The 5,014-nt window shown below is 40.1% G+C and overlaps 1 protein-coding gene and 1 long non-coding RNA gene across 3 annotated transcripts in view; one reads left to right on the top strand and one right to left on the bottom strand.

Moving 5' to 3' along the window:
- Window positions 1–773, bottom strand: part of LOC106529010 (uncharacterized) — a 13,182-nt gene extending 12,409 nt beyond the window's left edge. The window contains exon 1 of the long non-coding RNA XR_001311573.1: window positions 761–773. This is a non-coding gene — a long non-coding RNA (uncharacterized LOC106529010). The remainder of the gene's footprint in view (window positions 1–760) is intronic.
- Window positions 1–5,014, top strand: part of LOC106529009 (protein FAM150B) — a 25,259-nt gene that overhangs the window by 11,116 nt on the left and 9,129 nt on the right. The window lies entirely within an intron of this gene.

Here is a 5,014-nt window from a genome sequence, read left to right as displayed (position 1 = left end):
TATGTATGTATGTATGTATGTATGTGTATGTATGTATGTATGTCAGAGGCAATTGCTCTAAGACTACAAGGGAAGCTCAGCTTCCCCTAAAATGTCAAAAAAATAAGTGATGAAATATATACTGTTGTGTGTACATGTCATTGACTAAATATGTGCTATAATGCGCTCAACTTTTGTTCAGAATCAGCTTCTTATCACTGGTAATGACGTGGCTTTCCTCTCACTCATTCCTGCAGCTTCACAGTGCTTTAAACAGTGTGGACAATGAGCGTCCACAGAGTTCAATAGTGAAGCAAAGAGTGCAGCAAAACGAGACGAGCCATTGGATAATGGGGCTGGAGTCTATGGGGCTGTGGGCTGACCTCGGCTGGCCCAGACGCTCAGCTTCTGCATGATGATTGGATGATCTGTCTTAGGCTGAATCCCTTTTTGATTGACAGCGAAATGAGCGAATCAGTGATCTTTTGGTGTAAACATCTATGGGAGCAGTTCAGTTTAGTTTCGGTTTGGAGTTGAACCGGAGACTTTATTAATCCTTTTAGCAGCATTTTCTTTGCTAAAAATGACTAGTGACAAATCAAGCTTCTATTTCTGGTGGGTTTTTGTAGCTGTTTGTGTTTGGAGACTGATTTCTATCATTCTTTCTGATTTCTATCACTCTTTCTGACTTCTATCGCAGTTTCTGTCCAGCAGGTGCTGCTGAGCCCCTCCACCGTCACAAAGCACTCACAGGCAGACACACTTCACACTAGCCTCGCACCAGTCTCAGCTTGTGAGCTAGATAGGTAGCAAGTCACACATAATGGCAGACAGTTTGAACATTGTGGACCAGATTTTGGAGAAGCCATTTGATAGTTTTCCTTACGAAGAAAAACTTAGAGTTAAACCGCAGGGCTGATCAACTCCTCAGATTAATTTGGTGTAAAAGGTGGGGAAAAGTAACAGGTCTTTTCAGCTGTCCTGGTATGACAAAGTGAGCTGGCTGACTGGAAGTGCTGTAAAATGATCTGTGACAGGGTCACAGAAGTTCCCGCAACTCCATTCATCTCCTTCCTCCTCAGACGACCCTGACCCACAGACCCGACCCAACGAGACATTTATACAGCACAACAGCAAAAATTAATGCTTTGGGTAGCTACTCACAGGGCGCGCCCCTTGCCTGTGTGGATGTTATAAAACTTCACTTTTTAGGGTCCGTATTTGTCACGTGCGTGGGGAGGGGGGTGGGCTGTGGGGATGTGTGTGCGCATGTATGTGGGGGGTGTCTGCCGCAGATAACAGAGCAGGCAGGAGGGTGAGAGGATGGGGAGAAGAGCTTATTTCTAATTTTATCTGACATATTTAATTTTATTTTTATTGTTTTTATCATCCTGCAGGCTCTGAGAGAAAATTAATTTGAAGCTGAGTTTTTTTTATATAAAAATCGTTAGATTACTCTAAAGCAAAATGAGGGAAAATCTGTGTCAATTACAGACATTCTGTTCAAGTGAGCAGCTGTCAGTCAGCACCTGTCAACCTCCAGACGTACTACGGAGCGCGTGTGTGAGCCAATTGCTTTTTTTTACATTGATCAGCTGACTGATTTAAATACACCTTAACTGTTTATGGTTGAGTGTGGGCGTGTAGAGGGCAGAACCTGAGGCGGGACCTTGTGCAAACTCTGAGTTGCGGCCATGATCTAAAAAGGAAAGATGCGCAGAAACATGCGTATGCACGGTTTTATAAATCTGATTTTTTTTTTTTTTTTCCACTTCTGCCTTTTGGCCGTAAGTTCACTTTTAGTATGGTTTCCACGCAATCCTTTATAAATCTGACCCCTGGACTGTAAACTCTGCACCAATTCTGAAGAAGGCACAACAGAGACATTACTTCCTGAGGATTCTCAGGAAGAACAAACTGAGAACTTAGTGTCCTTTTATCATTGTTCGGTGGAGTTGGTGCTGAGCCATGGCATCTCACTGTGGTTCTCCRGCTGCACTGTGGCAGAGAGGAAGCAGCTCCAGGGGGTCATAAATAGGGCTGCACAATATTAGGATAACCTGTGATGTGCGAAAACAGTGCTTAATATTGTGATGATGACATGACTTGCGATAAATGAACAAATACATGTAGTGTTGATATCTTTCTGCTCTGGGTTCAAAGCCAAAAAAAAAAACTATTAAAAAAACTAATCATTTCCATTCCAGCCTGAATTTTTTTAATTAGAAAGGGACTTATCCAATTGATGAAATACTTCAATCTTCCATCTAAATGACAAATCACATAAATTCGAACTTTGAGTCAACCATTTTTTGTAGTTTATGCAGTTGTTGCGATATGCGTGTTGTTCAGGCTATCATCGCGATGACTAAAAATTTTCGATATACAGTGCAGCCCTAGTCATAAACAATGCCCAGAGACTGATAGGCTTCCTCTTCCATGTCTGGAGGAGATCTATTGGACCCATTGTCTCCGGCGAACCTGCAGTATCATCAGGGACCCCTCACACCCTAGTCATCACCTCTTTGAACTTTTACCATCAGGGAGGCGTTTCAGGGCAATAAAGTCAAGAACAAACAGACCAAAAACAGCTTCTACCCTCAAGCTGTTGTTGCCCTGAACAATACAAATACTGCAGACTCATCCAAACCATGATCACTCAGTAAATTTTTCTGCTCAACTCTGTTTGGTGAAATATAAACACACATACACATCAAGTGCAATATTTGTGATATCCTGAACATATCAAAACTGCTGTTATTTATTTTCTATTTTTATTCTTCCATTTAAACTTTACTTCTCTTATTTCTTTGTATATATGTATTGTGGTTACTTAATTCCTGTTTTTGAGAACTCTGTTATTTTTGCACTGCCTTTGAGAGCTGCTCATCTGTAAATTTTATTGTGCTACTTGTACAATGGAATTCTGCTACTTAACTCTGAAAGGAAACTTCTGTCCCTATTGTTCATCACAAATCTGCATGTGATGTCAGTAAATAATGAGTTGCGAGTTTGGTGTTGTTGTTGCTTCAGTATGAACATGATTTGTCATTTAGCACAAACTAACGTTGACTGCACTGCCACTGTTCTGTCGATCTGTGCTACCTCGTCAAACTTAGCTACCGTAGCGCGGTAGCACAGATTGACAGAACACTGGCTTGGGGAATCGCGTTTTCCTCTCCGGACACCAGTCTGTCCCTCTTCCCTGTGGTGACTTGTCAGATTTTGCTACCGTAGCGCAGCTCGATAGCTAGGTCTACTGTCGGTGCTACCCATCGAAAACTGCTACCGTCATGTAGGAGGGATTGATGGCACAGATTGTCAGACCACCAGGGAGGCCCGCGGGTGTCGCAGCCTCAGGCTTCCGTGTTACCAGCACTGTGGCACGGGTGTCTCCAGACTGCTAGTCATGGACTTTGACCGCACCTCGGTTCATCTTTGTCCAGCTCCAGAAATCGGCGAAGGACGCGCATTTTCCTCCCCAGTACCAAACCTGACTTTGGTCACACGATCCAGTCTGTCCCTATCAAGCCCTGGGGTTGGCTGCTCTGTGGGCAGCCTGGCTACTACTATTGTAACATTGTGCATCTGCTTACAGTCATTTATTTTTATGTTTCTGAAGCATTAACATGAACATCATGTTGGGAGAGCAGAGCTAACATAAATAAAAGTTTGGGAGGGGGTTTCCATAGCAACTTGTGCGTAACATCACATTCTGAAGCGAGCTAAATAAAACAAACAAAAGAACAGACAGAACTGAAGAGGTGAAATTTCATTATCTGAGATTCAATTTGTGAATTAAATCAAATGAACATGTTTTGTAGAGCCCACAGATGGATCCTGACTTGTTCTAGGACCCCCATAATAGGTCGCCTTTAAAGAGGTTCAAATCAACTAAGCAGGAAAAAGTAGGATGTGAAAACAGATTTGAAGAAATCTGAACCAAAACACCAAGCATGAACCCACAAAATAAACATATAAACTTTCTATTACCTATAAAAATGTCTTTGTTTTGTAGAAGTTTCAGGTCAATTCTGTACTGGCAGCAGATTGTCCCCGGTATCTGCTGCTGTGCCGTGTTATAGCAGGAATTTAAGATATCGAGCAAGATAAGGCATGTTTTAACAGAATCACTCTGTGTTATTCTGTTATCTGTCTGATCGTGTCACAACATCTGCAACTCTTATGATTTTAAATCATGCATGTAGTTTGATGTTTGTTTTGGAGTGAGCCAGAGTGAATGTTTAGACAAAATGTGTGTACATACATGCACACGCCAACAGTGTCTATCTTCGGGAAAACTATAATGACATTTAAGGGAAGTAAGTGATGGCATTCTTTATTACAAGAACTACCTGCTAAATATGTTTTGAAATATTTCTGAGCACAGCTTTAACATATCTGTTTCAGGATAATTTGAATAATTCATATCTTTTAGGACTAACAAATTATTTCAAATGAAACAAAATTGTTACAGACATGAATAATGGTGGTTGAATTGGGCATTTCAAATGTGGCTTCATTTTATTCCACACATCAAGCTTTATGGTAAAACAAATAATAATCTTATTCGCCATATTTACGTTGTTTGCAATAAATACCGTACAGTCTCACAGACACATATCCTAAATTGAAGATAAATGTCAGCCATTTTATATTAAATGTTTAACCTCAGTACACTTCATATCATAAAATGTGATAAATTTGATCAAAACACTTGTGACACATAATATTGCAAAGCTTTTGAGTTTGTATTGAATATTTTGTGTGTTGTTAAGACAGGAATGAAGAATTTGTTGTATCTCCTATGTTGTCTAATTTACACTAAACTCTACATATTCATTAAATAACCCAACATGAATACACCTGCAAACAAAAATCAGTTTTTTTCATTTTTCACACAATTTAATTTAATTTAAATTCAAAACTGCATTCTATGATTTTGTCATTGACTGCCGCTACTTAAATCTAATCTAACTTTAATAGTTACATTTTTGTCCCTGGAATTCAAGATTTTAAGGTAATTGTGTATGGT

Source organism: Austrofundulus limnaeus, unplaced genomic scaffold (assembly GCF_001266775.1).
Source record: "Austrofundulus limnaeus strain Quisiro unplaced genomic scaffold, Austrofundulus_limnaeus-1.0 Scaffold418, whole genome shotgun sequence".
NCBI lineage: Eukaryota > Metazoa > Chordata > Actinopteri > Cyprinodontiformes > Rivulidae > Austrofundulus > Austrofundulus limnaeus.
Note: the sequence above shows the minus strand (reverse complement) of the source record. Positions and strands in the feature narration are given on the sequence as shown.